The sequence below is a fragment of the Arachis ipaensis genome, chromosome B1 (assembly GCF_059453495.1).
Source record: "Arachis ipaensis isolate K30076 ecotype BB chromosome B1, ASM5945349v1, whole genome shotgun sequence".
Lineage (NCBI taxonomy): Eukaryota > Viridiplantae > Streptophyta > Magnoliopsida > Fabales > Fabaceae > Arachis > Arachis ipaensis.
The window spans coordinates 116080858-116090399 of record NC_142436.1 but is presented as its reverse complement, the minus strand read 5'-3'; the positions used below and the strand labels follow the sequence as shown (position 1 = coordinate 116090399).

Genomic DNA, 9542 nt, shown 5'->3' with positions numbered 1-9542 from the left:
AAATCAATTAATAAACCCATCACTGAATATTTATCTATATTTATAAATATTATTTTATATATTTTTAACTTACATTCTATATTCTAATATATATTATAGGTTGTTTAGACAACATTTAATTTGAGAGATATAAACACTAATACATAAATACAATTTTATTTGTTAACTGAGACACAGATAGATACAAGAGTACATAATTACACAAAATTTGTTTATTGTAGTAAGGAATGGAACACAAATTTTTAGACGTAGACATAATTTTTTTACATTCATTTTTCAATTATACCCTCATTTAAAATTTGGAGGTCTTCTTCATCACCTTTTTCCTCTCTTTCTGCCACCCAAACAATCGTTGCCTCTCTTCCTTCCTTCTTTTCTCCTTCCTCCTTCTCTTTTTTCTTTGTTCTTCACATCTATTCCATCACTGCTGCGGTCGACCTTTGCCGTTGCCTCCAGTCCACTTTTCACGCTGTCCCCAAATCCGTTGTTCTCCTTTTCCGTCTTCGAGTCTGCCAATGTCGCCTCTCTCTCTCTCTCTTTCTTTTCAAGTCTGCCACATTCACATCTCTCCCACTCTTTCCTTTAGGCCGCTCTTCTTCCAAATTTGTTTTAATTTTTTTAAAATAAAAACTGTTGAATTAATTATTAAATCAAATTCTTGCTGATATTGGAATTTTTTGTTATTTCTTTTTTGGTGGTGGATAAAAAATCTGGTGGTGGTGAAAGTAGATGATGATGATATTTTGGATTTTTCAGTATTTTGTGTCTTGTATAATTATTTTACCGAACATAAAACATGTCTACATGTATTTTGTGTCTATGTCTTCTTGATCTATGTCTATAATATCCTTACTATCAGAATATCACGCTTTTGACTGGCCACTCTGATAGCGAGGATATTACGACGCCTTTTATATACTTAATAATAAAATAGGAGTCTTTAACTCTTAAAACCGTATCGTTGTTTTTTTTTTTTTTTGAAAAACCGAAAGATCTTTTTTACTTTTTACAAACATGCATATATAAACAAAACTTCTTAAACAAGAAACTTACAAATATTATATACATACATATCATTACAATCACAACTCCTATCCCTCTTACAAGAACATAATGATAAGGCAAGGGAAAACTATAACTAATATATATACAAACAAAAACAGCATAGTAAAAGACTTAATAAAAACTTTATCAGCTTCCTCGTCCGTCCGGAAAAGAGAAGTCTGTAAGGGGTGAGAATATCGTCCTCGCGGGTTCTCAATAGAGGGTTTAAGAATTGTCATAAGAGAATACGTATAAAAAGAAGAATGGATTTCAAAAAAAAAAAAACAGTGATCTTCATTCGTCTTATGAATCTTTTTAAATCACAACGATCAGTTATCCAAAGCTAATACTCCTCTCATTCTTATAAGAATTTTAATCTCAAATTAATATCCCATGACATACTTGGTACGCGAAATCGTGATTACACTTTAATTATGTAAAGTTCATTGCTCTTTCTTTCCCTGGTAATGGCGCCAAAAATATGATGCCAAGACCACGGTTCACAATTCCGTGTAACTGACCAGCAAGTGCACTGGGTCGTCCAAGTAATACCTTACGTGAGTAAGGGTCGAATCCCACGGAGATTGTTGGTATGAAGCAAGCTATGGTCACCTTGCAAATCTCAGTTAGGCAGATATAAATTGATAATGGTGTTTTCGAATAATAAATAATAGAATAAGGATAGAGGTACTTATGTAAATCATTGGTAGGAATTTCAGATAAGCGAATGGAGTTGCTTTTCGTTCCTCTGAACCTCTGCTTTCCTGCTATCTTCATCCAGTCAGTCTTACTCCTTTCCATGGCTGGCTTTATGTGATACATCACCATTGTCAACGGCTACTTTCGGTCATTTCTCGGGAAAATGATCCAATGCCCTATCACGGCACGGCTAATCGTCTGGAGGCATCACCCTTGTCAATGGCTTCATCTTATCCTCTCAGTGAAAATGATCAACGCACCCTGTCACGGCACGACTATTCATCTGTCGGTTCTCGATCATGCTGGAATAGGATTTACTATCCTTTTGCGTCTGTCACTAACACCTTGCAATCGCGAGTTTGGAGCTCGTCACAGTCATTCATTCATTGAATCCTACTCGGAATACCACAGACAAGGTTTAGACTTTCCGGATTCTCTTGAATGCCGCCATCATTCTAGCTTACGCCACGAAGATTCTGATTAAGAGATCTAAGAGATATTCATTCTAGCTTATTTCATGTAGAACAGAAGTGTTTGTCAGGCACGTGTTCATAGGGGAGAATGGTGATGAGCGTCACACATAATCATCACCTTCATCACGTTCTTAGGTGCGAATGGATATCTTAGAAGCGAAATAAGATGAATTGAATAGAAAACAGTAGTACTTTGCATTAATCTTTGAGGAACAACAGAGCTCCACACCTTAATCTATGGAGTGTAGAAACTCTACCGTTTAAAATACATAAGTGAGAGGTCCAGGCATGGCCGAGATGGCCAGCCACCTAAAACGTGATCAATAGTCTCCTAAGATGAACAATGGATTAGAACTGAGACCAAAGATACCTAATACAATAGTAAAAGGTCCTATTTATAATAAACTAGCTACTAGGGTTTACAGAAGTAAGTAATTGATGCATAAATCCACTTCCGGGGCTCACTTGGTGTGTGCTTGGGCTGAGCTTGAGTATTGCACGTGTAGAGGTCCTTCTTGGAGTTTAACGCCAGCTTTTGTGCCAGTTTGGGCGTTCAACTCTGGTTTTGGCTCCTTTTCTGGCGCTGGACGCCAGATTTGGGCAGAAAGCTGGCGTTGAACGCCAGTTTACGTCATCTATTATTGCTGGAAAGCCCTGGATGTCTACTTTCTAACGCAATTGGAAGCGCGCTATTTTGAGTTCTTTAGCTCCAGAAAATTTACTTTGAGTGCAGGGAGATCAGAATCCAACAGCATCAGCAGTCCTTCTTCAACCTCTGAATCTGATTTTTGCTCAAGTCCCTCAATTTCAGCCAGAAAATACCTGAAATCACAGAAAAACACACAAACTCATAGTAAAGTCTAGAAATATGAATTTAACATAAAAACTAATGAAAACATCCCTAAAAGTAACTAGATCCTACTAAAAACATACTAAAAACAATGCCAAAAAGCGTATAAATTATCCGCTCATCACAACACCAAACTTAAATTGTTGCTTGTCCCCAAGCAACTGAAAATCAAATAGGATAAAAAGAAGAGAATATACTATAAATTCCAAACTATCAATGAAACATAGCTTTAATCAAATGAGCGGGACTTATAGCTTTTTGCCTCTTGAATAGTTTTGGCATCTCACTTTATCCATTGAGGTTCAGAATGATTGGCATCTATAGGAACTCAGAGTTCAGATAGTGTTATTGATTCTCCTAGTTCAGTATGATGATTCTTGAACACAGCTTCTTTATGAGTCTTGGCCGTGGCCCTAAGCACTTTGTTTTCCAGTATTACCACCGGATAAATAAATGCCACAGACACATAATTGGGTGAACCTTTTCAGATTGTGACTCAGCTTTGCTAAAGTCCCCAATTAGAGGTGTCCAGGGTTCTTAAGCACACTCTTCTTTTGCTTTGGACCTTGACTTTAACCGCTCAGTCTCAAGTTTTCACTTGACACCTACACGCCACAAGCACATGGTTAGGGACAGCTTGGTTTAGCCGCTTAGACCAGGATTTTATTCCTTTAGGCCCTCCTATCCACTGATGCTCAAAGCCTTGGGATCCTTTTTATTTCCCTTGCCTTTTGGTTTTAAGGGTTATTGGCTTTTTGCTCTTGCCTCTTGGTTTTAAGAGCTTTGGCTTTTTCTGCTTGCTTTTTCTTTTTCTTTCTTTTTTTTTTCGCCTAATTTTTTTTTTTGCAAGCTTTGTTCTTTGCTGCTTTTTCTTGCTTCAAGAATCATTTTTATGATTTTTCAGATTATCAAATAACATGTCTCCTAGTCATCATTCTTTCAAGAGCCAATATATTTAACATTCTTAAACAACAACTTCAAAAGACATATGCACTGTTCAAGCATACATTCAGAAAACAAGAAGCATTGTCACCACATCAATATAATTAAACTAAGTTCAAGGATAAATTCGAAACTCATGTACTTCTTGTTCTTTTGAATTAAAACATTTTTTTTCATTTAAGAGAGGTGATGGATTCATAGGACATTCATAACTTTAAGATATAGTTACTACTACTAATGATCATGTAATGAAGACACAAACATAGATAAGCACATAACATAGAAAATGAAAAACAGAGAAAGCAAGAACAAGGAATGAATCCACCTTAGTGATGGTGGCGTTTCCTTCTTGAGGAACCAATGATGTCCTTGAGCTCTTCTATGTCTCTTCCTTGTCTTTGTTGCTCCTCCCTCATTGCTTTTTGATCTTCTCTTATTTCATGGAGCATGATGGAGTGCTCTTGATGTTCCACCCTTAGTTGTCCCATATTGGAACTCAATTCTCCTAGGGAGGTGTTAATTTGCTCCCAATAATTTTGTGGAGGAAAGTGCATTTGAGGCATCTCCGGAATCTCATTTCTTTTGAGTTGGAAGGGGACCTCGGGGATCACCTTCTTCTTGGCCATAACATCATAGAAGTGGTCTTGATGGGCTTTAGAGATGAACCTTTCCATCTCCCATGACTCAGATGTGGAAGCTTTTGTCTTCCCTTTCCCTCTTCTAGAGGATTCTCCGGTCTTAGATGCCATCAATGGTAATGGAAAAATAAAAAAGCTATGCTTTTACCACACCAAACTTAGAATATTGCTCGCCCTTGAGCAATAAACAAAAGAATAGAAGAAAAAGAAGAAGAAGAAATATGGAGAGAGAGAGGGAGATGTGGTTTCGGCCAAGAGGAGAAGAGATGGTTGTGGTGTGTGAATTTGATGAAGAATGGAGGGCTTTATATAGGGAAGGGAGGGGGGAAAGGTTTCGGCCATATGGGTGGGTTTGGGTGGGAAATTGGTTTTGAATTTTGAAGGTAGGTGGAGTTTATGAGGTAGGTTTATGGGGAAGAGTGGATGGATGTGAGTGGTGAAGAGGTGATGGAGAAGAGAGTTTATGGGGTTGTGTGACAGAAAGTGGTGAGAAGAAGTGAGTGGAGGTAGGTGGGGATCCTTTGGGGTCCACAGATCCTGAGATGATTCTGTGGGGTCCACAGATCCTGAGGTGTCAAGGCATTTACATCCCTGCACCAATTTAGGCATGTAGAATGCCCTTGCACACAACTCTGGGCGTTCATCGCCAGGTTGGTGCCCATTTTAGGCGTTCAACGCCCATTTGTTGCCATTTCTGGCGTTGAACGCCAGAACCATGCTTGTTCTGGGCGTTCAGCGCCAGGATGCTGCCCATTTTGGGCGTTCAGCGCCAGAACCATGCTCTGTTCTGGCGCTGAACGCCAGACAGATGCTCCTCCAGGGTGGGATTTTTCTTCTGCTGTTTTTGATTCCGTTTTCAATTTTTATATTTATTTTGTGACTCCACATGATCATGAACCTATAAAGACATATAATTAAGAAAAATATAGTTAGATAAATAAAAATTGGGTTGCCTCCCAACAAGCGCTTCTTTAATGTCAATAGCTTGACAGTGGGCTCTCATGGAGCCTCACAGATGTTCAAAGCATTGTTGAAACTCCCCAACACCAAACTTAGAGTTTGGATATGGGAATTCAACACCAAACTTAGAGTTTGGTTGTGGCCTCCCAACACCAAACTTAGAGTTTGACTGTGGGGGCTTGGGTTGACTCTGCTTTGAGAGAAGCTTTTCATGCTTCCTCTCCATGGTTGCAGAGGGAGATCCTTGAGTTTTAAACACAAGGGAGTCCTCATTCCATTGAAGGACTATTTCACCTCTGTCAACATCAATCACAGCTCTTGCTGTGGCCAGGAAAGGTCTTCCTAGGATGATGGATTCATCCTCTTCCTTTCCAATATCCAGGACTATGAAATCAGCAGGGATGTAAAGGCCTTCAACCTTTACTAACACGTCCTCTACTTGTCCATAAGCCTGTTTTCTTGAACTGTCTGCCATCTCTAATGAGATTTTAGCAGCTTGCACCCCATAGATTCCCAGTTTCTCTATTACAGAGAGGGGCATGAGGTTTATTCCTGAACTAAGGTCACATAGAGCCTTAAAGATCATGGTGCCTATGGTACAGGGTATTATGAACTTTCCAGGATCCTGTCTCTTCTGAGGCAATGTCAGTTGATCCAGATCACTTAGTTCATTGATGAACAAGGGAGGTTCAACTTCCCAAGTATCAATGCCAAATAATTTGGCATTCAGCTTCATGATTGCACCAAGAAACTTGGCAGTTTGCTCTTCAGTAATATCCTCATTCTCTTCAGAAGAGGAATACTCATCAGAGCTCATGAAGGGCATAAGGAGGTTCAATGGAATCTCTATGGTCTCTAGATGAGCCTCAGAGTCCTTTTGTTTCTCAGAGGGAAGCTCCTTATTGATCACTGGACGTCCCAGGAGGTCTTCCTCCTTGGGATTTGCGTTCTCCACTCCCCTTGTAGGTTCGGCCATGGTGCTTATGTCAATGGCCTTGCACTCTCCTTTTGGGTTCTCTTCTGTATTGCTTGGGAGAGTACTGGGAGGGATTTCAGTGATCCTTTTACTCAGTTGGCCCACTTGAGCTTCCAAATTTCTAATGGAAGATCTTGTTTCATTCATGAAACTTACAGTGGCCTTAGACAGATCAGAGACTAAGTTTGCTAGATTAGAAGTATTTTGTTCAGAGTTCTCTGTCTGTTGCTGAGTGGATGATGGAAAAGGCTTGCTGTTGCTAAACCTGTTTCTTCCACCATTATTAAAGCCTTGTTGAGGCTTTTGATCCTTCCATGAGAAATTTGGATGATTTCTCCATGATGAGTTATAGGTGTTTCCATAAGGTTCACCTAAGTAATTCACCTCTGCTATTGCAGGGTTCTCAGGATTATAAGCTTCTTTTTCATGAGAAGCCTCTTGAGTACTGTTGGATGCAGCTTGCATTCCATGCAGACTCTGAGAGATCATATTGACTTGCTGAGTCAATATTTTATTCTGAGCCAATATGGCATTCAGAGTATCAACTTCAAGAACTCCCTTCTTCATAGGTGTCCCATTACTCACAGGATTCCTTTCAGAAGTGTACATGAACTGGTTATTAGCAACCATGTCAATGAGTTCTTGAGCTTCTGCAGGCGTTTTCTTTAGGTGAATGGATCCACCTGCAGAAGTGTCCAGTGACATCTTTGATAGCTCAGATAAACCATCATAGAATATATCCAGGATGGTCCATTCTGAAAGCATGTCAGAAGGACACTTTTTGGTCAACTGTTTGTATCTTTCCCAAGCTTCATAGAGGGATTCACCTTCTTTCTGTCTGAAGGTTTGAACATCAGCTCTAATCTTGCTCAGCTTTTGAGGAGGAAAGTACTTGGCTAAGAAAGCCGTGACCAGCTTATCCCAAGAGTTCAGGCTGTCTTTGGGTTGAGAATCCAACCATAATCTAGCTCTGTCTCTTACAGCAAAAGGGAAAAGCATGAGCCTGTAGACTTCAGGATCTACTCCATTAGTCTTAACAGTATCACATATCTGCAAGAATTCAGTTAAGAACTGAAAATAATCTTCAGATGGAAGTCCATGAAACTTGCAGTTCTGCTGCATCAGAGAAACTAATTGAGGTTTCAGCTCAAAGTTGTTTGCTCCAATGGCAGGAATGGAGATGCTTCTTCCATGTAAATTGGAATTAGGTGCAGTAAAGTCACCAAGCATCTTCCTTACATTATTATTATTTTCGGCTGCCATCTCCTCTTCCTGTTCGAAAATTTCTGAAAGGTTATCTCTGGATTGTTGTAATTTAGCTTCTCTTAATTTTCTCTTCAGAGTCCTTTCAGGTTCTGGATTTGCTTCAACAAGAATATTCTTGTCCTTGTTCCTGCTCATATGACAAAGAAGAGGGCACAGAAAAAATAATAATAATAATATGGATCCTTTATACGACAGTACAGGGATCCCTGTGTGAGTAGAAGAAGAGGGGGAGACAAAGAATGTAATATAATGGAAGAAACCCAACTGTGAGGAGGGTTGAGATGTGAGATGAGATGTTAGTAGATGAATAAATAAATAGAATAAGATGAGAGAGAAGGAATTTTCGAAAATAATTTTTGAAAAAGAGTTAGTGATTTTCGAAAATGGTTTTTGAAAAATGTTAGTATTTTTTCGAAAATTTTTAAAATAAAAAATAAAAATAAGAATAATTAGTTAATTAAAAAGAAATTTTTGAAAAAGAGGGAAGATATTTTCGAAAATTAGAGAGAGAGAGTTAGTTAGGTGGTTTTGAAAAAGTTAAGAAACAAACAAAAAGTTAGTTAGTTAGTTGAAACAAATTTTGAAAAGATAAGAAGTTAGGAGGTTAGAAAAGATATTTTGAAACCAACTTTTTGAAAAAGGTAAGATAAGAAGATATTTTAGAAATTAGTTTTGAAAAAGATTTGATTTTTTTTTAAATCTCAATTAATGACTTGATTCATAAGAAATCACAAGATATGATTCTAGAACTTAAAGTTTGAATCTTTCTTAACAAGCAAGTAACAAACTTCAAATTTTTGAATCAAAACATTAATTGTTATTGTTATTTTCGAAAATTATGATATAAAATTAAGAAAAATATTTTTGAAAAATATTTTTGAATTTTCGAAAATAACTAAGAAAAATGAAAAAGATTTGATTTTTGAAAAAGATTTTGAAAAAGATAAGATTTTCAAATTGAAAATTTGATTTGACTCATAAGAAACAACTTGATTTTAAAAATTTTGAAAAAGTCAATCCAAATTTTCGAATTTGATGAGAGAAAAAGGGAAAGATATTTTTTTTATTTTTAAATTTTTATGATGAGAGAGAAAAACACTAAAAAGATGCAATGCATGAAATTTTTAGATCAAAATATGTGATGCATGCAAGAATGCTATGAATGTCAAGATGAACACCAAGAACACTATGAATGTCAAGATGAACATCATAGACACAATTTTGAAAAAATTTTTAATGCAAAGAAATATGCAAGACACCAAACTTAGAATTCTTTAATGCTTAGACACTAAGAATTCAAGAATGCATATGAAAAACATCATACAACACAAAACAAAAAATCATCAAGATCAAACAAGAAGACTTACCAAGAACAACTTGAAGATCATGAAGAACACTATGAATGTCTGAATTTTCGAAAAATGCAAGATGCATATGCAAGTGACACCAAACTTATGATATGACTCAAGACTCAAACAAGAAAAAGAAAAATAAATATTTTTGATTTTTTATGATTTTCTAATTTTTTTGGATTTTTTTTTTCGAAAATTATATGAAAAAGAAAAATTAAGGATTCCAAAATTTTTAACATGAATTCCAGGAATCTTGCATTCTTAGTCTAAAGCTTCAATCCAGGAATTAGACATGGCTCACTAGCCAGCCAAGCTTTCAATGAAAGCTCCGGTCCAAAACAC

The 9542-nt window shown here is 37.2% G+C and overlaps 1 non-coding gene across 1 annotated transcript; it reads left to right on the top strand.

The window, feature by feature from the left end:
* The first annotated feature begins 7342 nt into the window (after positions 1-7342).
* LOC148578040 (small nucleolar RNA R71) lies at positions 7343-7449 on the top strand. Its single transcript, XR_015903812.1, has one exon. It is a non-coding gene; the product is annotated as a small nucleolar RNA R71 (small nucleolar RNA).
* Positions 7450-9542: the final 2093 nt, after the last annotated feature.